Source organism: Zalophus californianus, chromosome X (genome assembly GCF_009762305.2).
Source record: "Zalophus californianus isolate mZalCal1 chromosome X, mZalCal1.pri.v2, whole genome shotgun sequence".
In the NCBI taxonomy this organism is placed as follows: domain Eukaryota; kingdom Metazoa; phylum Chordata; class Mammalia; order Carnivora; family Otariidae; genus Zalophus; species Zalophus californianus.
Genome location: NC_045612.1, coordinates 59,115,503 through 59,141,707, shown reverse-complemented (window position 1 = coordinate 59,141,707; position 26,205 = coordinate 59,115,503). Strand labels below are relative to the sequence as shown.

The following is a 26,205-nucleotide window of genomic DNA, read 5'->3' as shown; positions in this document are numbered from 1 at the left end:
ATTACAAAGCTGTCATCATCAAGACAGTATGGCACTAGCACAAAAAGAGACACATAGATCAATGGAACAGAATTGAGAGCCAGAAATGGACCCTCAACTCTATGGTCAACTCATCTTTGACAAAGCAGGAAAGAATGTCCAATGGAAAAAAGACAGTCTCTTCAACAAATGGTGTTGGGAAAATTGGACAGCCACATGCAGAAGAATGAAACTGGACCATTTCCTTACACCACACACAAAAATAGACTGCAAATGGTTGAAAGACCTAAATGTGAGACAGGAGTCCATCAAAATCCTAAAGGAGAACACAGGTAGCAACCTCTTCGACCTCAGCTGCAACAACTTCTTCCTAGAAACATCGCCAAAGGCAAGGGAAGCAAGGGCAAAAATGAACTATTGGGACTTCATCAAGATAAAAAGCTTTTCCACAGCAAAAGAAACAGTCCACAAAACCAAAAGACAACCGACAGAATGGGAGAAAATATTTGCAAATGACATATCAGATAAAGGGCTAGTATCCAAAATCTATAAAGAACTTATCAAACTCAACACCCAAAGAACAAATAATCCAATCAAGAAATGGGCAGAAGACATGAACAGACATTTTTCCAAAGAAGACATCCAAATGGCCAACAGACACATGAAAATGTGCTCAACATCGCTCGGCATCAGGGAAATCCAAATCAAAACCTCAATGAGATACCACCTCACACCAGTCAGAATGGCTAAAATTAACAAGTCAGGAAACGACAAATGTTGGCAGGGATGCAGAGAAAGGGGAACCCTCCTACACTGTTGGTGGGAATGCAAGCTGGGGCAACCACTCTGGAAAACAGTATGGAGGTTCCTCAAACAGTTGAAAATAGAGCTACCATACTATCCAGCAATTGCATTACTGGGTATTTACCCCTAAGATACAAATGTAGGGATCTGAAGGGGTGCATGCACCCCAATGTTTATAACAGGAGTGTCCACAATAGCCAAACTGTGGAAAGAGCCAAGATGTCCATCGACAGATGAATGGATAAAGAAGAAGTGGTATATATACACAATGGAATATTATGCAGCCATCAAAGGAATGAGAGCTTGCCATTTGCAACGATGTGGATGGAACTGGAGGGTGTTATGCTGAATGAAATAAGTTAATCAGTGAAAGACATGTATCATATGACCTCACTGATATGAGGAATTCTTAATCTCAGGAAACAAACTGAGGGTTGCTGGAGTGGTGGGGGGTGGGACGGATGGGGTGGCTGGGTGATAGACATTGGGTAGGGTATGTGCTATGGTGAGCGCTGTGAATTGTGTAAGACTGTTGAATCACAGATCTGTACTTCTGAAACAAAGAATGCAATATATGTTAAGAAAAAAAAAAGAAGAAGATAGCAGGAGGGGAGGAATGAAGGGGAGTAAGTTGAAGGGGGAGATGAACCATGAGAGACAATGGACTCTGAAAAACAAACTGAGGGTTCTAGAGGGGAGGGGTGTGGGGGCATGGGTTAGCCTGATGATGGGTATTAAAGAGGGCACGTTCTGCATGGAGCACTGGGTGTTATGCACAAACAATGAATCATGGAACACTACATCAAAAACTAACGATGTAATGTATGGTGATTAACATAACAATTAAAAAATGTTTATGCTTTTCTCTTTCAAACCCCTCTAGCTCTAAGTAGAGGTTGAATTCACATTTTTGAAAAAAAATAATTTCATTGAGATAATTTGGTATGAAGTCTCAAATGAAGATATTTTGTTTTATTATTTTTTAAGTTTTTATTTAAATTTTATTTAGTTAACATAGAGTGTAATATTAGTTTCAGGTGTAGCATATAGTGGGAGTTGAGTTTTATAAGTTCTTTATATAATTTGGATACTAACCCATTATCAGATAGGTCGTTTGCAAATATCTTCTCCCATTCCAAAGGTTGCCATTTAGTTTCATTGACTATTTCCTTCACTGTGCAGAAGTTTATTTATTTATTTTTTTGAGGAAGTCCCAATAGTTTATTTTGGCTTTTGTTTCCCTTGCCTCAGGAGACATATCTAGAAAGAAGTTGCTGTGGCTGAATGTCAAGCAGGATACTGCCTGTTTTCTCCTCCAGGATTTTTATGGTTTCAAGTCTCACATTTAGGTCTTTAATCCATTTTGAATTTACTAAAGCCTTTGTTCCACATACTTTTTAAAATATTTATTTATTTGAGAGAGAAAGAGCATGAGCAGGGGAGAGGGGCTGTGGGAGAAGGAGAAGCAGACTCCCCACTGAGCAGGGAGCCCAATGGGGGGCTTGATCCCAGGACCCTGGGATCACTACCTGAGCCAAAGGCAGAAGCTTAACTGACTGAGCCACCCAGGCGTCCCAGTTTCACATACTTTTTAAGTGTAGTTACATGGACTGTCATCTCTTACCAAAGAAGCACTAAATGAAATGTAAGTCTAAGTAATAATATTGGCCAGGTCTAAGTAATAATATTAGCTTTCATCTATGGAGTGTTTACTGTGTACTGGACACTATGATAATCACTTTATAAGTGATGATGTGTTTAATCTTTGTGCCAACCTAATGAATTATATATTATTATTTGAATTTGAATTTACTTTTGTGTATGGTATAAGAAAGTGGTCCAGTTTCATTCTTCTGCGTGTTGCTGTCCAGTTTTCCTGGCACCATTTATTGAAGAGACTTTTTACCATTGGTTACTCTTTCCTGCTATGCTAGAGATTAATTGGCCATATAGTTGTGGGTTCATTTCTAGGTTTTCTATTTGCTCCAATGATCTGTGAGTCTATTTTGTGCCAGTACCCTACTGTTTTGATCACTACAGTTTTGTAATATAAGTTGAAGTCTGGAATTGTAATGCCTTCAGCTTTGCTTTTCTTTTTCAAGGTTGCTTTGTCTATTCAGGGTCTTTTGCAGTTCCATACAAATTTTAGGATTGTTCTAGCTCTGTGAAAAGTGCTGGTGGTATTTTGATAGGGATTTCATTAAATGTATAGATTGCTTTGGGTAATATAGATATTTTAACAATATTTGTTCTTCCAGTACATGAGCATGGAATATCTTTCCACTTCTTTGTGTCATCTTCAATTTCTTTCATCAGTGTTTTATAGTTTTCAGAGTACAGGTCTTTTACCTATTTGGTTGTTTATTCCTAGCTATCTTACGGTATTTGGTGCAATTATAAATGGGATTGATTCCTTGATTTCTCTTTCTGCTTCTTCATTATTGGTGTATAGAAATGCAAAAGATTTCTGTATGTTAACTTTGTATCCTGTGACATTACTGAATTCATTTATCAGTTCTAACAGGTTTTTGGTGGAGTCTTTTAGGTTTTCTATACAGAATATCATGTCATCTGCAAATAGTGAAAGTTTTACTTCTTCCTTGCTAATTTAATTGCCTTTCATTTTTCTTTGTTGTCTGATTGCTGTGGCTAGGACTTCCAATACAATATTAAGTAACATTGGTGAGAGTGGACAACCCTGCCTTGTTCCTGACTGTAGAGGAAAAGTTGTCAGTTTTATCCCATTGTGGATGATATTAGCCATGAGTTTTCCATATATGGCATTTATTATGTTGAGGTGTGTTACCTCTATCCCTACTTTATTGAGAGTTTTTATCATGAATCAATGTTGTACTTTGTCAAATGCTTTTTCTGCATCTATTGAAATGATCATATGGCTCTTATCCTTTCTTTTATTAGTATGGTGTATCACATTAATTGATTTGTGATGTTGAACCACCCTGGCAACCTAGAACTAAATCACACTTGATTGTGGTGAATGATTTTTTAATGTATTGTTGGATTTGTTTTGCTAGCATTTTATTGAGAATGTTTGCATCCATGTTCATCAGGTATATTGAACTGTAGTTCTCTTTTTTAGTGGAATCTATCTGGTTTTGTATCAGGGTAACGGTGGCCTGATAGAATGAGTTTGGAAGTTTCCCTTCCTTTTTCTATTTTTTGGACTAGTTTGAGAATAGGTCTTAACTCTTCTTTAAATGTTTGGTAGAATTCCCCTGGAAACCCATCTGGCCCTGGACTTTTGTTTGTTGGGACAATTTTGATTACTGACTCAAATTTCTTTGCTGGTTATCAGTCCGTTCAAGTTTTCTATATCTTCCTGTTTCAGTTTTGGTAATTTATATGTTTCTAGGAATTTATCCATTTCTTTCAAGTTGTGTGACTGGTTGTCATATACTTTTTCATAATATTCTCTTATAATTTTATTTCTGTGGTATTGGTTATTTCTCCTCTCTCACTTGTGATTTTATTTTTTTAAACATTTATATGACATATTTATTATTTTTCTGACCAAAGTGTAATGATTTTTAAATCTCCTTAAACAAATAACTGAAAAAAAGTATTCAAGAAAATAAAACACAAATGGGAAATTAGCCATTAGATGTTTTTACTTCATACCAAGCCTACACTTAGTCTAGAAAACAAACAAAAACACTTTGAATGAAGTGTTACTAAAACGCTAACCAAATCATTGACCAGAAACCTCATACATGCATTTCAAGGTTCCACTGCTAGGAATTCTGTTAAGATCAGTTTAATCACTAAGAACACTACATAATAGAGGACAGGAATACAGGTCATTAGATGCGATCCTTGCCCCTTACCCTCAGATTTATGTCAGAATAAAGCTGACAATTCTGCCAGGCTCTGAACCCCCAGTGACCCCCATCCCAATCCCTGAAAGCAAAGAAGATGCCCTGTCACACAACTCTGTGTAAGTTGTAATAAAACAAAGCCTAAATTTTCTTATCTTTCAATAGGAAATGGTCAATTATTTGATAAATACTAAAACACTTCTAGGAATTCATTTTATGAGTTCGTTTACCAAACACATTTTGCAAGAACCGACTACACAGTTAAGTTCCTTTGGAATTTGGTCCACAAATTCACTTAACAGGTTGGAAATTTAAAACCTGCAAGAAAACAAGGAAGTGGGGAATCCCTAATCCTAATATGTTGTAATTATTAAGGGGATGTACAGACATACTAAAAAGTTTTGCTCACAGAAGGCACAAACTATAAAAGGGATATGCTTTTTGAGTAAAAACAAAGAACTAAGCTGATATCCTTCTTTGTTTTGTAAACACCATAGCTAAGATGAAGTTAGACCCGAATTCACTGTATACTCCTATAACCAAAAAAATCTAAAATAAAAAATTTAATTTGCCTTACTACATACTTTCCAGCCATTAACTGAGATGTAATTAGGAAAGGTTAAAACTTTCCAGCCATTAACTGAGATGTAATTATGAAAGATTAAAAATGCCCTAAAAGGGGGTTGTAATAACAGCTATCAAAGCAATATTCAAGCATGATTTTGAGAATGCTTTCAGGTTTAGAGTTAGCCTTCTTTGTCAAAAAGCTTCACAACCTCATCAAAAACTTCGTTAACAGACTTATAAGCATCTATTTTCTTGACTTTCCCCAGTTCTTCATATAAGTCAATAATTGGCTTTGTTGACTGAAGATAGGTCTGAATTCTCTTCTCCAAGCTCTCTCTGTTGTCATCACTTCTACCACTACTCTTTCCCCTCTCAAGGCATCGTTCAATACAGATCTCATTATTACAGTCAAAAAACGGAACGAAAGACACATCTGCCTTCCCATCCATGGTCTTGTTCCAACCTTGAAGGCGGTCTTGTTCCAACCTTGAAGGTTGTCTTGATTTCTCTAAACCCATCAATCAAGAATTTATTCTTCTGAGCATTGGCAGCCATTGTCTGATCCATTTCCCGCTTTAACAAACTGATGGTTATCTCAACTGGCACAATCTTTCCATCTTTAATGTACTTTTCAATGAGTTCACCATACTGTGAATCTGGGTTCTTCCTTTCATCACCAAGAAGTTCTCCTGCAGAAAGGTGTGTGTAACCGTATTTCTCGACGATGCGGGCGCACTGGGTCCCCTTGCCGGCGCCGGGACCGCCGAGGACGAACACGACCAGTTTCATGAGGCGGTGAGAGCAGAGGAAAAGCGGCCGGGGGGTCAGCAGCGGGAAGCTAAGGCCCAGGACGTGCAGCAGCCTGCGGTCGCAGCGGCTCAGCATACACAGAGTCTCGGCCTGACGCTGAGGAGAGCTGACAGCTGCCCCGCGGGCGATGGCGCGGGGCGGGGCGGGGGGGAAGAGGGCGGGCCCAGTCGGCGCCCGCCGCGGCCCCGCCGCCGTGGCTGCCGAGGTGTCGGCGCCACGGCCGCTGTGATTTTATTTATTTGGGTCATTTTCTTTCTTTTTTGTAAGTCTGGCTAGAGGTTTATCAATTTTATTAATTTTTTCAAAGAACCAACTCCTGGTTTCATTGATCTGTTCTTCTGTGTGTTTGTTCTTTGTTTGTATATCATTTATTCTATCATTTATTTCCACTCTAATCTTTTTTAATTCCTTCCTTCTACTGGCTTTAAGCTTTGGTTGTTATTCCTTTTTTAGCTGCCTTAGGTGTAAGGGTAGGTCATTTATTAGAGATATTCCTTGCTTCTTGAGGTAAGCCTGTATTGTTATAAACTTCCCTCTTAGGGCCACTTTTGCTGCATCCCAAAGGTTTTGGCCTGTTGTGTTTTCATTTTCATTGTTTCCACGTATTTTCAAATTTCTTATATTTCCTGGTTGACCCATTCATTGTTTAGTAGGATGTTGTTTAACTTCCATGTATTTATGGTCTTTCCATTTTTTTCTGTGTATACCACCTCTCAGGGAAGCACTCTGAGAAGAGGGAATAATCTCCGCCTCTATGCCCCACGTGTTTTTCAGATAGCTGTTTCCTTGCTGTCTGCCTCTGAGTTTTTTGCCTGCCTTCTATCCAGGAACAAAGCAGTACTCTCTGGGCTCCATCCCAGCTAAGCCTGCTGACCCTTAAAACTCCAGGTTTAGAGATGCTTGAGCAGGGGTTTGTTCTGGTCTTCTGGGGGAGGTGTCTACCTTGCTTGGACTGAGGCAAACTTGGCTGAGAAGGGCAGTCCCGCTAGAGCAGAGGGGTGTGAGGCTTGGTGTAAGCAAATTAAGCAGCCAGTGGTGCACTGCTGCTTCCCATAGACGATTCTGTTTATACTGAGGGGTTAGGTGAGGTAAATGGCTCCAGCCAGCTCCTTTCTCCCCAGAGAGGTGTCTCATTGAATACTGCCTCTCTGGAAAAGTCTCCAAGAATTGAGTAATTTCCCTACTGTGTGCCCCAGGCATTCCTCAAATTGCTGTTTCCATGCTGTCTGCCACTACTTTGCTTGCCTGCTTTCTTCTCAGAGCCAGGGCAGTACCCTCAGAGCTCTATCCCAGCCATGCCCACTGACATTTAATACTCCAGGCTTTAAGCCTCACTTGCTGCAAGAACTCATGAAATTCAGCCCCTCTCATTTTCTAAGGCAATGGCTTTGGGGAAATATTCTTCTTGTGCATCCCCCTGTGTGCTCTACTCTCTCACCCTTCTCTGTGACCACTGCTTCCTCCTTTCTGCAGCATCCATGTTCTGTTTCTCCCCTAAACCACATTTCTCAGGGTTGAGAGAGGGTTTGGGTGAGCAGCTGAAAAGTTGGTTTAAGGTTGCAGCTTATAATGCTAATGGTTTAGCATTTTATAATGTAAATTGATTCTCCAAGTTTGATAGAAACTGAATCTCATGAATAAATAAGTTGATCTGTTAGTTAGATTTTCATTTTTAAAGCCATCCAACTTTTGTTAACAAAGCCCCGGTCATAAGAAGCTTCTTGGCGTTCATTTGATATGTAAGAAAAAGGCATAGTAAATCTTTGGGTACTATGGATGCAATTTAGGATTTTTTAAGATTCATGGACTTCTTTTAAGATAAAAAGATAGAAAGCTAGGATACTGGTTTATTCCATTAGCATAAAACACAGTATGTCTTCACAAGTCCTACCTTCTTCAATGTGGCGTCTTCTCTCCCTTTAGTTGTGAAGTTTGTTCTGTCAGTCGTCAGGTTGATTTCTGGGGTATTTCCAATGATTTGATAATTATCTAGTTTTGTTCATGGGATGAGATGAGCTTATGATCCTCCTACTCTGCCACCATCTTCCTTAATTTTGCCCATTTATATACTTTTATTTTGCAGGGAGAGATTACCAAATTCTTCATACCACTATAATCAGCAGTCTTTTTTTATAATTTTTTTAATTGGGTAAGACACTTATGGAGAATATTACATAACTCTGTTAAAGAACATAAAAAATACAATAAAAGAGCAAAAATGTAATTGGGATATGTACACCAGATGATGCTGACCTTTGGAAAGGGAAGATAATGGGCCTGACAGAGAAAATGTAGAAATTTTTTTTTCTTTTTAGAAAAAGTTTTTAAGCAGTCCTCTTAAAGTATTTGCCTGGGTTTTCTCCCTTGTTTTATACCTTATCAGTATATTTAATACTCTGCTGCTGTTTATCTACTCAAATCATAAACGTAATCATGTCAGTGCTTCTTAACCTTCAATATTTCCCTAATTGTCAACAGAACACAGCCAAAATTCTTTGGAATGGCTTTTAAGGTCTTCCCTAATCTATTGTTAATCCTACCTTCCCAAATATATTTCCCCCATTGGTTTCCACTAACCATTTGATCATGCCAATTTGACACTGTATGCTCTGTGCTTTGTCACATCTGTGCCTTTCCTCATGCTTGTTGCTTGTTATGCTCTTTCTCCCTCATTTAAGCATACCCAGATTCCACCCATCTTTAAATTCAAGTTTGAATATCACCTGTTCCACTAAGTATATACAAGATATACCTAGCAAGATACCATGTTCCCTTGCTTGACCTACTACACTTATCTGTATCTTCTTTATGATATTTATTATCTCTACTATAGTAATATATTATATTAGTCCTTCCCATAACCCTGTGTAGCAGCCATTTGATGGAAGATCCATGCTTGATTTGTCTTGGTGTTCCTTTGCAGCAGCTACCACAGTCCTTTTATATTTAGAGCTCAAGTACTATGTGCTAGAAGAAGTAGGATTAGTGGTTCCCTAGCATCTACATTTTGTACATAATACCAAGCCTTAATTCCTTGGCCTTGCATTCAGTATCATTATCTTTCCTGTGTAGCCTTTCTTGCTGCTATCCAATAATACAGAAGAATCAAAAGAAAGCAGTGAAAAGAAAAAAGTACCGGGGCTCCTGAGTGGCTCAGTCTTTAAGCGTCTACCTTCAGGTCAGGTCATGGCCCCAGGGTCCTGGGTTCGAGGCCCACTTCGGGCTCCCTGCTCAGCGGGAAGCCTGCTTCTCCCTCTCCAACTCCCCCTGCGTGTGTTCCCTCTCTCGCTGTGTCTCTCTCTGTCAAATAAATAAATAAAATCTTTAAAAAAATTGTTAAAAGTAAATAAATAAAAATAAAGAAAAAAGAAAAGAAAAAAGTACAAAAACTATATTATGTTACAAAGTTGGGCCCGATTTTATAAAAACTGGTGTAACAAATTTAAGTTTTCTAAATTTATTTTAGAATAGAATTCACAAAGAACTATATCTGAGTTATAAGAACTATAACACATGGAGGAAAAATAGAAAATTCAGCAATTATACTGCTTAGCTTTTCTTCACCAGAAAAACTATTTATTTCCTTTAAGTGCTTTTACCTTAATTGAGGCCATAAATGACCAAATTAAAAAGACTATTTATTATGTGCTCACAAATATTACATTTTATTTTAGAGAGTCAAATTCAATTAACACATATTGACACTTGTAATAAAGTCATTAATGAAATATTTAGGCTAACAAACTCATAATTTTGAACAGTGGAATCAACATAACTGCACTACATAACTTTGGTAATTATGTTTTTGTACTTGTGAATATGAGAAATCTTTTATCTTTAGCTACTCATATAGTCTACCATTTTCATGTAATGGCAAACATACCATAAATTGTCAGTTGGAGAACTTACTTCTACATCAGTCTTATGCTCTTACGTACATTTAAGAAAGACAGGACCCTATAATTATGTTTCAGAAAGCATGAACATCTGTAGAAATTTACAGTTAAACAACTTCTACAAGCATGTTGAACCAATGTTCATGACATCAGATCACCAATCTATGAAATCTAACTACTGCATCTTACTTCTCATTTGGAATTGTCTGATTTGAGTGGGAAAGGAGGATTTATTTTTTAAAAATTTTAGTCCTCTCAGCCTTAAAAAATGTATTAAGGTATATCATACCTGCTATTTGCTATTGATTGACTATATAAAAATATAAAGCTGTTCTAGGAAGCAACCAGAATGTAATCTCTTTAATTTTGTGGATGAAAATTACTTCTATAATTATTATAACCACCCAACAAAACAAATGTAAATTAAATTAACTGGAAAGAGAAAAAGTTCTGAGTAATATCAACAAAGCATGAGTCACATAGCCCATTATCTCCCTAAACAGGCATATAACAACAAAAACTGAATGTTCTAGGTCACTAAATATTACAAACTTTTTCTACCCTATAATATACTAATTATTTAACTCAGTAAAATACTAGCCAATACTCAAATTACCATAGAGCAGAATTTTCTTAGCTACATAATAACTTAAAGATAATTTGGCACTGAATGATTAAAAACAACAATAAGTACATATAAAGCACTTTATTATTTACCAAACATTGTGTTAAACAATTATAATCCTATAATCCAATTATATCTCTTACAATCTTCACATCACCTCTTTTTTATTAAGTTTTTTATTTTAATTCCAATATAGTTAGCATACAGTGTTATATTAGTTTCAGGTGTACAATATAGTGATTCAATGATTGTAGACATTTCTCAGTGCTCATCATGATAAGTGTACTCTTTAATCCCCATCACCTAATTCACCCATCCCCCCCATCCTCCTCCCCTCTGGCAACCACCACCCTTCTCTATAGTTAAGGGTCCATTTTTCTGTTTGTCTCATTTTTTCTTTGTTCATTTGTTTTGTTTCTTAAATTCTACATATGAGTGAAATCATATGGTGTTTGTCTTTCTCTGACTGATTAATTTCATTTAGCATTATACTTTAAACTCCATCCATTTTGTTGCAAATGGCGAGATTTCATTCTTTATATGGCTAATTAATATTCCAGTGTGTGTGTGTGTGTGTGTGTGTGTGTGTGTGTCGCACATTTTCTTTATCCATTCATCTATCTATGGACACTTGGGCTGCTTCCATAGTTTGGCTATTGTAAATAATTCTGCAATAAATGTAGGGGTGCATGTATCCCTTCAAATTAGTGTTTTTTGTATCCTTTGTGTAAATACCCAGTAGAGAAATTCCTGGATCATAGGGTAGTTCTATTTTTAATTTTTTTGAGGAACCTCCATACTGTCTCCCACAGTGGCTGAACCAGTTTGCATTCCTACCAACAGTACAAGAGGGTTCCTTATCACCACACTCACCAATGCTTGTTGTTTCTTGTGCTTTTGATTTTAGCCATTCTGACAGGTGTGAGATGATATCTCATTGTAGTTTTGCATTTCCCTGATGATGAATGATGTGAAGCATCTTTTCATGTGTCTGTTAGCCATCTGTATGTCTTTTTTGGAGAAATGTTCATATCTGACCATTTTTAATTGGATTATTCTTTGGCATTGAGTTGTATAAGTTCTTTATATATTTTGGATACTAACCATTTATCAGATATGTCATTTGCAAATATCTTCTCCCATTCAGTAAGTTGTCTTTTAGTTCTGTTGATTGTTTCCGTTGCTATTCAAAAGCCATATCAACTCTTTTATCCTCACTTTATAGAAAAGGAAACAAAGCCACAGAGAGGTTAAGTGACTTCCCTAAATTTACACAATAATAAGTAACAAAGCCCAAACTCGAACCCAGCTCAGTCTAATTTCATAGCCCGTATGGTTAATCATATCCCTGTGGTTGATTCCTATAATATGATAAATATACTAGGAAAGAGCTGAGAGAAAATCTAAGGCAAAACTAATGTGAAATTTTTTATCAAAATTACTTTAATAGATTTCTCACATTTAAAATTTTCTATCAGGATGTATCTCTTTATTTTCTATAGAGAATAAATATGTTTTATATAAAACATGGATCTATTTTAATTTATAATCTTATACTTTCACAATCACAAATACTAAAAAGCATTCCAATAAATAAATAAATATCTTGTTTGGGGCACCTGGGTGGCTCAGTCAGTTAAGCATCTGACTTTTGATTTCAGCTCGGGTCATGATCTCAGGGTCCTGGTCCTGATCGAGCCCCGCATTGGGCTCCATGCTCAGTGTGGAGTCCACTTGAGATTCTCTCTCTCCCTGTCCCTCTGCCCCTCCCCTGGCTTGTGCTCTCTCACTCTCTCTCTCTAAATGAATAAATAAAATCTTTTTAAAAATAAATAAATATCTTGCTTACAGATTATGTGGTACCTACTATAAATTCATTTTTCTCTGGAGTGTCCTTTCTAATAAATTTTGTAAGAGTGCAACATGACTCACTAACTATAAAAGTTGAAATATTGTATTGCTGATGGAAACCTGAGAATTGCTAGGTTAAAGGTTTATGCTTGCATAATAAAATCATATTCATGTTATATAGAACTTATAATTCAAGTATATTGCCAAGGCAATAGGTAACTAGAAAAAAAATTGAGGAAACAATTATATATGTATATGGAATAAGAAAAAATCAGATCAGGAGAAAGTAATTATCTCATAATAATATTTGTTGTTCTTTGGCATGTAACTTGAAATACTCCCTTACATTTTTAGATCTGTGATCATTTTAGGCAGTACTAATATTTCATATGTTATAGAGTAGTTTGACAAAATATGTGTGACTAAAAGATTTTAGTAGGGAGTGATGACAACATTGTCAAATGAAGAAGTGATTAGTTTATATTATATCCAGTTATCTCACTCACAGGATGAAGGTTGCACTGCAAGGCTTGTAAAATTAAAATGGAAAGCTTTCATTTTGTAGGAAAGAGGAGTGATATTGGTTAACCACCATTCCCACTCTTTTGAAACAGAGTCTATTATTACGAGTCACCCCCTTATTCTCTTGGCATCTCTGAGAATCAGCTTTTGGGTGTAGGGCAAAAATTCTTGGGTGGTTCAGCACTCTAGAATTCCATAAAGTCTTTTTTTAAGATTTTATTTATTTATTTGAGATAGAGAGAAAGAGCAAGAGAGAGCGAGAGAGAACAAGCACGAGCTAGAGGTGAGGCAGAGGGAGAGGGAGAAGCAGACTCCCCGCTGAGCAGGACCCCTGAGATCATGACCTGAGCTGAAGGCAGACGCTTAACTGACTGAGTCACCCAGATGTCCCTCTACAAAGTCTTTTAATGTAAAAACGTTTCTCCATGTATAGTGTTTGTGAATTAATTGGATCATTTTTTTTCTTCAGTCCAGAGGATCCACAGAGAATCCCTCTTAGGCAATCACAAATTACATTTTCAGATGGATAAGTCACAAATTTCTCTAGGGGCAAACTACTGTATGACTTTAACACCATTAAAGATGCAAAGAGAAGCCTCTGAACTCTCAAAAAATTAAGCAAATTGATCGTTTCTCTACATGGGAAAACTATCTCAAAGTACTTAAAAAGGGCTATTAATCTTGCTTAAAAACATAAGCTCATGGACTCTGAGTCAGAAAAGTCATTGGAATTCATGTAGTTCAGAGGATGGCAAACTTTTTCTGTAAAGGACTAGTTCTTAAATATTTGGGACTTTTCAGCACTCTGTTCTCAACTATTGAAGGAACTGTTCTCACTGATGGGCTAATAGATTTTTGCACTTCACTTTTTTACAATTTTAAAACATGAAAGTCTTCCTTTCCTCTTGAGGCATACAAAAACTGATCGTGGGCTGGATTTGGCTCACAAGGCATAGTTTGCCAGCCTTTCATCTAGCTCATTTTTTCTTAAACTAGGCTATACTTTCTTAGGGTGCTTGTTGAAAATACTTGGATATTCTGGCTTCTTTCCTTGATATCAAATTGCAAATGGGCATTTTTACTAGTGATGCTTTCCAAAAGTAAACCTCTAGGGAAATGCGCAATGTACAATGGTGGGGATGGCTTACCAAAATGAGGACCACTTAAGAGTCGTTTCATGACTACAGGCCTTACTTCTTTTAGAAAGTAAAGGGGCTCCTTGCCTTGCACTATCCCTGCTCCCCTTAAACTCCCTATTTACCTTAAAATCCTTAAAATTTTGCAAATCACATGCTATGACTTCCTTTTCATGTAATTGCATTAAAGATTAACATTAGTTATACAATGATACTTTTTACTAAAAAAACACAGATTGTGGAGGAAAAGCTTCCTATATAATATAGCTTATTAATGTAACCTTTTTGTTATTTTCACATTCCCCATGCACCTGAGGGTTCACTTGGGAGTCATCTTTTACACTCTGAGGCCTAGATAACCCGTGAGTCCATTTCTTTTAGAACAATGACTAACTAGGATACAACTGTATATTATAGGTGTGTGTGTCTATGACACCGATGTCATCAGATCAAGAAATGGTCTGAGTAATAAATATCTTCATCTTTTTTTTAAAGATTTTATTTATTTATTTGACAGAGAGAGACACAGCGAGAGAGGGAACACAAGCAGAGGGAGTGGGAGAGGGTAGAAGCAGGCTTCCCGCTGAGCAGGGTGCCCGATGCGGGGCTCATCCCAGGACCCTGAGATCATGACCTGAGCGGAAGGCAGATGCTTAACGACTGAGCCACCGAGGCACCCAAATTTCTTCATCTTAATGACTAATCTGTTAAGATTATAGAATGAAATTACAACTTTGTTCTTTACAAGATACAGTAAAAATAGCAGATAAAAATAAAGGAAAAACAAGGGTATAAACCTTTGGACAGAGCCTTACAGGCTTAACTGAAAGTTGGTTTAGGTTACAGTATAAAACTCTAAAGTGAAATAAGTCAAGCAGAGAAAGACAATTATCATATGGTTTCACTCATATGTGGACCATTAGGAATAGTGTGGAGGACCATAGGGGAAGGGAGGGAAAACTGAATGGGAAGAAATCAGAGAGGGAGACAAACCATGAGAGACTCTGGACTCCAGGAAACAAACTGAGGGTTACAGAAAGGAGGGGGGTGGGGAGATGGGATAGTCAGGTGATGGGTATTAAGGAGGGCATGTGTTGTGATGAGCACTGGGTGTTACACACAACTAATGAATTATTGAACACTAGCTCAAAAACTAATGATGTACTATATGTTGGCTAACTGAAAATTTAAAAAAACTGTAGAATTAATATTCTTTAGAGGAAAGAAGCAACTGTCTAGAAAGAGGGGGCAACTTTATACAGATTCATTAGTTGGACACATTTATTTAACAATCTAATTGAATTTAGTTTTCACAGCAATTATTTTTTCTCTCAATTAGAACTTCTCAGTACTGTACAGAATTACAGTTCTCAGGAAAAGGTAGTCTTGGACATAAAGGTAGATTATATTTTACAGAGTTCTAATGAATTTATAAACATCCTTCCCCCTCTTTTGATGTTAGGTGAAGTTTAATTAACTAGCAAAAATACATTTCAAAAGTGTCATCTCTGGATGGTGGTATTACTGGGAAGAACACTTAAACCTTCTAATGCTCTATACTATCTTTGAAAGTATTCCTGCTAGGGAAGGTATTTGGTTTAGTACTCCAAATGCAGACATAAAGGTTTGTTCTAGTCAAAGTCCCCAAAACTTCAGGCAGTATGCCAATCCTAAATAACCACTGTGAATTCCATATTTACTGAATTTTCTGTTAGAGTTTTTATCAATGTAGTAGAATATTTAGCTGCCCTAGGTTCTTTTGGAAAGAGTAAAAACATTATCTGTATAGTTCCTCAGGAGGCCTGGTAGCCTGATAAATCTAATACATGAAAAGATATTAGTTACCAATTTATAAAGGCAAATATTATTTTATTAGGCATATATTATATCTAGTTGAGTAAAATCTTTTAACATTTTTTAAAGATTTTAATTATTTATTTCAAAGATAGAGTGAGAGAGAGAGAGTCTGAGCAGGATGAGGGGCAGAAGGAGAAGCAGACTTCCTGCTGAGCAGGGAGCCTGATGCAAGGCTTGATCCTGGGACTCCGGGATCATGACCTGAGCCGAAGGCAGATGCTTAACTGACTGACCCACCCAGGCGCCCCTTGAATAAAATCTGCTTGTAAGGCACATGGGTGGCTCAGTTGGTTAAGCGACTGCCTTCTGCTCAGGTCATGATCCTGGAGTCCTAGGATCGAATCCCGCATCGAGCTCCCTGCTCAGCAGGGAGTCTGCTTCTCCCTCTGACCCTCCCCCCTCTCATGCTCTCTCTCTCTCTCTCTCTCTCATTCTCTCTCTCAAATAAATAAATAAAATCTTTTAAAAAAATCTGCTTGTATTTTTCCTCACCCTTTAATTTTTGTCTTGACTTTCAAGCTGATGAAAACTAGTGAATTTCAATAATAATGGAAAAGCTATTACTATGATTTGAGAATAGGAGTCAAAGAAATTCTGAGTATTGGCATGTTTTAGATCATGTTTAGAAGCACATGAAATTTGTTATCTACCTCCCCTAGGATGTGAAAATTTCAATATTTTTCATGTTTGTTTGCCATGTAAATCAACATTACCTTTCTATTTCTTATGTTAATCCTTTACATTTTGTGTCTTTACCAGTTTCCATAGTGAGTGTTTTCTCTTACTCATTATTTCATGTGAGCTTCACAATTATCTGCTGAGACAGAAGATTCCAAACCTTGTATTATAATCAATTATAGAGTATAGTAAACCTCATGCAATATTTTTTTCTTATATCATACCTAAATTACATGTTATAAGTCTACAATTTTTTGCTCAGGTTTCATTGAAAATGGAATAAGTCTTTTTACATAGATAAAATTCATTTTGATCATTCTTCAACTTTCTCTTCTCCTGTGCCTGGACACTTTCTTTGCCCAAAAGACATACTTATTAGGTATGTTCTACTTTGAAGCTAACAATAAAATATTAGCAGCAATTATGATGTCTATGAGAGTCCTTTTGTTTGAAAAGAACAAAACCCTACTCATACTAGCTTGAGCAAAAACAAAAGGGTCTGGTAAGAACTCAAGTCAAGGATCATGATTGCCATGGAGAACTCAAGGGTAGAAAGTAAAGTTAATACTTAGGAGGAACTGGAATCAAGAAAAATGTTTTCATCTGTTTCTCTAGAGGCATATGATCTCTTGTTTCAACTTCCTTTATATATGGCTGTTTTATTCTTCACATTCTCTACACATTGACCTTTTTTCTACTTCTCTAGTCATATGACAGACATTGTTTTTTTTGTGGTGCCTGAGATTGCCTATCCCCATTTCAAACAACCAGCAGAAAAACCATAACAAACAAAAAACTTCTGAATTCTAACTCTAAATCCCCAGGAAAGAGAATCTGCCCCAGTTTGGGCCAAATTTCAGCTACCTCCAACCAAGGGAGTGGGTAACAGAGTACAAATGCATCATTGGAAATGGCCACTAGTTCTTGGAAAAGTAGAGGCTAGGAAGATACCTCATAATGTATCTATGATGTCTGTCCTTATAGTTAAATATTAATTCTGAAGTTTTACTTTGGAAGAGGTTCTCACCATGACTTACCCTTAAGCACAAGTGCAGCTAATTAAGTGATATCCCCCCCATCAAAATTCCTAAGTGTTCTGTGTTTCTTGGTAAATGCAACTGAAAAATTATAACTTGGTTTTTTATTTATTTTACTTTTGTTTTGCAGCCAATACGTACAACTAGTTCATCAAGTGAACCTATATTTTCACTTCAACATGTGTCCCTTCCAATTGAAACAGCACCTGACAAATTTGAATATTTTTCCCCACAAAGGCTCAATACTCTAAGGTAAGCCTCACTAATAACCAGATCTACAAACATACATACAATCTTAACTTAGAGTAGAATATAGAAATAGTTTGTTTTACTTTCCACTACATTTCTAACATGATATTCAATTCCCAAAATAATGATGCATTAATTAGACAGGTCAAGAAAACAGTACATTGCAAGGAAGTATCCTAGGCAAGCTATTACTTTCAGCTGTGATGGAGAACAGTTAATGTGAGGGTAAATGAAAGTAAGTGTAAAATCTGCTGATATTCTTCCAATTTGTTCACAAGAATGTTGGTGGTGCTTCTTGTTTTCTACATTCTAATAGATAGAAATATATACTCTATAATATTTTCCTACAGTGAGGTTTTCAACAGAGAAGACATTTGACATTTAACATTTGATGAATATTTTTAAGGTGTTCATGTTTGTCTTTTCTTTAAGTAATGAAAGAGCAGTTATGATGTCACAGGATGAAGGAAGCAAGTCTGAATCAGAAGCTTCTGATACAAAAATTTCTGAAACTTCACCTGGTTCTTTGGACTACAAAAGTCTCCAAGACCTAACAATAGTTGAAAATGATACCCCCCCACTGGACTCTGGCTCTGAAAGATGTGTGATTGATTCTGACTCTGACAGAGGCATTGGTTTGGACTCTGACTTAGAAGAACATTCAAAAGACTCTGAGTCAATAATATGGGGAATGGATTCAGACTCAGAAAAATGTCCCATGGCCTCAAACTCTATGAAATACCTGCTAGAATCAGAAAAATGCCAGATAGCTTCACGATCTGTGAAAGACTTGATGGAGTCAGAGCAACAACTAGAGGGAATTGAACAATGCCAGATGGACTTTGACTCTTTGAAATACTTGATGGACTCAGATCCAGAAAAATACTTGGCAGACTCTGACTCTGAAAAATATGTGTTGAACTCTGACAATGAAAGATCAGAGATGGATTCAGACTCAGAAAAATGTCCAATTGCTTCTGCATCTGTGAAACACCTGCTGAAGGCAGAAAAATGCCAAATAGCTTTAGATTCTGTAAAATGCCTGATGGAATCTGAAAAAAGATTGATGGAGACCAAACAAAACTGGATGCTCTCTGATTCTAAGAAGTATGTAATGGACTCAGACATGGATAGGGATGGAATGGACTCAGCTTCTGCATCTGAGGTACATCTGATGGGGGAAGAAAAACACCAGGAAAAGATTAGATCTAAGAGATATATAACGGACTCTGATTCTGAACCATGTGAGATGGACTCAGACTCAGAAAGATATGGACTAGCCTCAGCAGCTGTAGAATGTGTCATGGGTGCCAGCACTGACACTGAGGGGTACTGGATGGATTCTTGGTCTGAAAAACGTACAAAGGACTTAGATTCTGAAAGCCTGGGGATGGTCTCTGATTCTGATTCCGTGAAACACATGATGAAGGCTGAAGATTGCCAAAAGGCCTCTGACTTCGAAGGATTCTGGACGGGCTTCAGGTTTGAATCTAAAAGATGCTTGACTGACTCTGAAAGACAAAAATTGGACTTTGACTCTGGCAGATGTTGGGATAGCTCTAGAAGATATCAATTTAGGTCTGAAAGACTTCAGCGTAGCTCTGGAAAATATAGGGATGATCTTCAAAAACATTGGGTTAGCTTTGAAAGACATCAAATAGACTCCAATTCTGGAAAATATCTAGCAAAATCTGAAAGTGAAAGATACCAAAATGAGTTTGAAAGTGAAACACACATGATAGAGATGGAGAAGGAACAGTGTTTGATATTTGAAAATAGGAGACTTCAAATGGATGAAGAGATGAAAAGATCTCTCATGTGGTCTGACAGTGAACAAGAGCACAAGATTGTATCTGACAATGAAAGACACCACATTGACTCAGAAAATGAAGCACAACGGCTTGGTGCTCGCAAGAAGGGTAATCGTCCTCAGGGTAAGCTTAAACATGTGTGGCTTTTGAAAGCAGCTTGTTTACAAGTATAATTAATAACAGGATGACACTCACAATATGTGAGTAGCTTTAACAGATTTGGGTCTGAGATCATTTCATAAGAAACTCAGAGAAAAAGGCATTTTAATCCTAGATTTTCATTCACTTTTATTTTTATTTATTTTTATTTTTTAATTTAAATTCAATTAGCCAACATATAGTACATCATTAGTTTCAGATGTAGTGTTTAGTAATTCATAAGTTGCATATAACACCCAGTGCTTTTTTAAAAATTAGGCAAATAGGGGAACCTGGCTGGCTCAGTCAGTAGAGCATGATCTTGGGGTTGTAAGTTAAGCCCCACATTGGGTGTAGAAATTACTAAAAATAAAATCTTTTTAAAAAATGAGGCAAATCATCTCTCTTTAGTTATCTGCTTCTTAAAAGAAGAAAAAAAATAGAGAATTATTAGCAAAGACGGTTATTGTGGCCTGGAAAACAACACGTTAAATTTTGTTCCTATTATTCTGAAATGGGTGAATAGAGATTGCTCATAAAATTTTCCCCATTATTAGTTGCTGTGAAAAGAAGTAAGTATCCAAGCCTAACTATATAAACATCCAACTTAACTTGCTTCTCTCAAAATTATTATAAAAGCTCCATAATTTTCATAAAATAGTTGGCATTTACCTTGTTACTCACATTTACTTTATCACACTAAATCATTATAATTCCCCATTTCCTAAGCCATTGTATTAAGGTATGCCTAAGATAAAGGAACTATTATCATTTCATAAAGTGTTTTTCTTCATATTAGTCATTTTCCACAGAGTCTTACAATTCAAGGCATGAAAGGAAAACTAAGAACTTGACCCCAAAACATTCATAAGAAAACTTCCCTCTAAAAAATATAACAAGAAGTTTTGTTCTTCAATAAACTCCAGTGACTTTTCAAAAATAGAGTATTTGAAATAATATATATTTAATGTATGATCAATGTTTCCTATTTTAATATGCTATTTACACATAAGTCTTTGAAATTTGTCCTATATAATACTGACTTCTCCATATCATTTTTTTTAAGTAGAGCAGATCATTAAATCCAATAAAAAAATACTATATATTTTGGGCATTTACTACACAAATTGGTATCCACCCTAGTTGTCAGATAGGTACCTTTATCCTCAAGCCATTAATTCAGTTGGATTAAGTGTGTAATATTTTATTTGAACACTCAGAGGAAAATATTCACCTCATTCTTCATATTCCCTGACAAAAATTCTGATTTTTAGTTAGAAATGCAATTCTATTGGAAAGGATTAAGTAATGTGAGAAATGAATTTTTTTTAAAGATTTTATTTATTTGACAGAGACAGAGATAGCGAGAGCAGGAACACAAGCAGCGGGAGTGGGAGAGGGAGAAGCAGGCTTCCCCCGAGCAGGGAGCCCAATGTGGGACTCGATCCCGGGACCTTGGGATCATGACCTGACCCGAAGGCAGACGCTTAGACTGAGCCACCCAGGTGCCCAGAAATGAATTTCTGAGATCCTCTTATAAACCAATATATTGGTAGGGTGGTGAAAGAAGTATGTTACCTTTTATGAAGAGGGGAAAAAAACACTTAAAACAATGAAGAAGATAGCAGGAGGGGAAAAATGAAGGGGGAAAAATCGGAGGGGGAGATGAACCATGAAAGACAATGGACTCTGAGAAACAAACTGAGGGTTCTAGAGGGGAGGGGGGTGGGAGGATGGGTTAGCCTGGTGATGGGTATTAAAGAGGGCACATATTGAATGGAGCACTGAGTGTTATACGCAAACAATGAATCATGGAACACTACATCAAAAACTAATGATGTAATGTATGCTGATTAACATAACATAATAATAATAAAAACAATGTTTTCACTGGATTTGAATTTTGTAACACTAAATTAATTCTCTCCTGATCCAATATCATTCTCTTCTAACAAGGCAATATTAGCAATCCTGTAAGAGTTGAATTAATCAGCATGGAGGGTGTAAAGATTCACATTTCTCACCCAGCTTCAGTTTTTGATATTTTCAAACAACATCTAATAAGTGTCCACTGAAATAGCATAACTACTTCCAAGGGACTCAACTGCATTGTTATTGATGTGCTTTATAAAATTTTGTCAATCTGATGCTTACTATATGCTCAGCATACATTATAATAAAAATATAAAGTATAATACTCAAATTTACATAGCACCTCAGCCTTTCAAAGTCCATTACTGTGAAAATAATAAACCATCTAATATTGAGTGTCAAGCGCTATGCTACACAAGTCACATGCATTACTATACCTAATCCCATCCTTTACTGATAATAGCTAAGCTTTACATAGCATTGCCAGGAACAATTCTAAGCATTTTACACATACTGATTTGTTAGTACCAATTCACCAGCACAAATTAATTAATGCTAATTGATGAGTCTTACACATGTGAATTCATTAAAACCTTACAACAACCCCAGGAATTAGGCACTATTATCATTTCTAGTTTACCAATGAAGAAACTGAGGCACAAAGGAGAATTAACCAAGGTAATGCAATAAATGACAGGACATGAACCCATGCTCCAAAATCTATGTTGTTAAACTTGAAGACATACTATCTTTCAGCTAAGAAGAAAATATTATCCCAATTTTACAGTGACAACAGTGAAGCTAAAATATTCAAGTGGGTTGTTCTGGACTTTAAAACTGCGTTTATCTGATTCCAGAGCCTGAGTTCTTAATCAAGTTTAAGTATGTTACTTATATCTCAACTGTTGTTTAACTTCATCTTCTTCTAGTTTAGAAAGAGCTAATGCAGTATAGCATTATTATACCTGCTTCAAAATTGAGGAAACTGAGGCTCAGACTACTTCCCTAAATGTCACATAGGTAATTAGTGGTTAAGCTAGAGCATAGAAACTCCTAGTCTAGTGTTATCTCAACTACATCTGTGACTTCATGAAGTTAATAATCTGAGAAAATAATATTACTCCACATGAAACCAGTCAATTAATTACACTTTAGCTGAGTCTAATTTTTTTAATAAAAGGCTTTGAAACATTTTAAATATTTGCAGTTAGACTATAGCTAATTTGTTGATTATTATTAGTGTAAAACATGCATTGGGGTATGGTTCATCCATAGGTGATGCCCTTTCATACGTAAAACCAAAATTTTGCTACCTGTTTTCACCCATCTTCAGCTGTTGTATATTGAAAATATAAACTGATAGGTTAAATGTGATTCTGAAGCCCATAGGTATAGAAAAATTACTCTTTGTGCTACTTATGCTCACTTCCAAATGAGCAATACACTCTTCTTAAAGTTAGCTTGCACTGTCTGTCCCTTCTCTAGCTGTCTTATGGTAAAGAGATAGGAAAAATGGCTTTGCTGCATGTCCCAGGTCGAAAATTAAGTCTTTTTATTCCTCTGACCATGGATTTTAAATGACAATAGGTTTTTTTAAATGATACTTGGTTACAAAAACATGTTTTTAAAAGATTTTATTAATTTATTTGAGAGAGAGAGAGTATGAGCAGGGGAGGGGCAGAGAGAGAGGGAGAAGCAGGCTCTCTGCTGAACAGGGAACCAGAGGTGGGGCTAGATCCCAGGACCCTGGGATCATGACCTGAACCAAAGGGAGATGTTTAAATGACTGAGCCACCCAGGCACCCCACAAAACATGTTTTTGTTTTATCCTTTTTTTTACAAAATGTCTTTCCTGAGGACAATATAAAGCTTATTGATAATATTAACTCATTTACTCAACTTCTATGCTTATATTATAATGATGTTGAGAATTTATGGTGCACTTTAAAATTTTATACCAGGGCACCTGGGCGGCTCAGTCATTAAGCGTCTGCCTTCAGCTCAGGTCATGATCCCAGGGTCCTGGGTTCGAGCCCCACGTCGGGCTCCCTGCTCAGCGGGAAGCCTGCTTCTCCCTCTCCCACTCCCCCTGCTTGTGTTCCCTCTCTTGCTGTGTCTCTCTCTGTCAAATAAATAAATAAAATTTTTAAAAAATAAATAAATAAAATGAAATTTTATACCAAGTACTGTCATTTTGGCATTATTGAATCGAAATATCCATTGTTTAACATGAACATATTTCCATATCTTCTCACCCTCATACCCTGCCATAGCCTATTATTAGCCATTTTTTCATGAAAAAATTATGATAAAATTTACTATCTTGGCCATGTTTAAAGTGTACAGATCAATGGTATGTACATCCATATTGTTGTACAACCAGTCTCCAGAACTCTTTTCATCTTGTGAAACAAACTTTATACCCATTAAACAATAACCTCCCATTTCCTTCTTTCCTCAGTCCCTGGCAACCACCATTCTACTTCCTTTGTCTGTGATTTTTTTAAGTTTTTATTTACATTCCAGTTGGTTAACATACAGTGTAATATTAGTTTGAGGTGTACAATTTAGTGATTCAACACTTCCATACAACACCTGGTGCTCATCAATAGTGCACTCCTTAATCCCCATCACCTATTGAACCCACCTCCTGCTTATAGCTATCAGTTCATTCTCTATAGTTAAGAGTCTGTTTCTTGGTTTGCCTCTCTCTCTCTTTTTTCCCCTATGCTGCTTTGTTTCCTTCTCTATGATTTGACTAAGCATCTCATATAAGTATTTATTTCATATACAGTATTTGTGTATTTGTGCCTGCCTTCTTTCAATCAGCATAATGTCCTTGTATTCATCCATGTTGTTGCATATGTCAGAATTTCCTTCCTTTTTAAGGAAAATAGTATTATTTTATAAGGATATACCAGATTTGTTTAATCATTCATCTGTCCCTGGATAGATGGTGTTGTGTAGCTGTCATTTTTGTCTATTGTGAATAATGCCACTAAGAATATGAGTGTGTAAATATCACTTTGAAATCCTGCTTTTATTTTGGATATATATAATCAAAGAATAATTGTTGGATTATAAGATAATTATATTTTTTATTTTTTGAGGATTTGCCATACTGTTTTCTATAATGGCTATACCATTTTACATTCCCACTAACTTACTTTTTGTGTTTTTGATAGTTGTCATCTTAATGGATACTTTTTACACAATTTTACACCCAGTATTTCATTTATTAGGACAAGAACTGTCTACAAAACTCTTTAGAGGAAGTGAACTGAGAATCTGCTGAATTTTTACATGAGTCAAATATATCACCAGTATATGGTAGAATTTTTTTTAAAGATTTTGTTTATTTTGAGAGAGAGGGAGTGTGTGGGTGTGGGTGTGGGGAGGGGCAGAAGCAGAGGGAGAGAGATAATCTCAAGCAGACCCCATTGCTGAGTGCAGAGCCCAATGCAGGGCTTGTTCCCACAACCCTGAGATCATGACCTGAAGAAATTGAGTCAGGGACTGAACTGACTGAGCAACCCAGGCACCCCTATGGTGGAATATTTTTAACTCAGTTTTCGATATTGCTATAATAAATTCTATGAAAATTGGGAAGAGGATCCCTGTTACTAATAGATATAGTATTTGAAGAAAAATAGTATTATCAGAAATATTTCTTCACTGCAGAATCATATAAACTTTTCCTTTCTACAATCTTATTTTATTAGGAATTGGAAAATAATTGAGTCTATTTAATATATTTACAGGTTTTTGGAGGCCTGTTTTCCAGTCACCTCCACTTAGCCAAAGAAAGGAAACTGAAGAACAAAATTCTGTACAACAAATTGATAACAGAGGTGAGTATATTTGATAGAAATTATCTAAGGATTTTATACATCTTCTGTCAATATTTCAAAAAATTTAAGCCAGAATTTGTTGTATCAAAGTTCCTCAAGGCAATATCCAGATACAATCATTCTCTAGGAGGATTCACTGGATTCAGGATACAGTAGTACTCAAGGTTAAAATTTACTACAGCAAAAGATCACACAATAAAATAAAATTAGTAATGAGAAAAGACACATAGAGTGAAAACTAGCAGAAACTAGGTACAAGGTTCCCAGGGTCCACTTCCAGCGGAGTCACGCAAGATTCTTTTAATTTATCCACCAAGTTATGACAACAGGTGTGAGATGTTCCCTACCAGGAAGCTCATTCAATTGTCAGTATTCAGAGCATTTTTTGAAAAACACCTTTACTGAGATATAATTCATCCATTCAACTATATAATTCAGTGGTTTTAAGTATACTCACAGATATGTGCAATCATCACAACAATCCCTTTTGGAAAAATGTTATCACCATAAAAGATAACCCTGTACCCTCCAGTTCTCATCTGCCTACCCTTCCTGTTTCTGCTAGCCCTAAGGAACCACTAACGTGCTTTCTGTCTCTATAGATATCCCTATCCTGGGCTTTTATATGAGTGGAATAATATAATACATGGCCCTTTGTAACTGGGTTCATTCAGTTAGTATAATGC

General features: G+C 36.4%; 1 pseudogene; it reads right to left on the bottom strand.

The window, feature by feature from the left end:
• Positions 1 to 5,365: 5,365 nt before the first annotated feature.
• Positions 5,366 to 6,071, bottom strand: LOC113931238 (annotated as a pseudogene).
• Between the last annotated feature and the right edge of the window lie 20,134 nt (positions 6,072 to 26,205).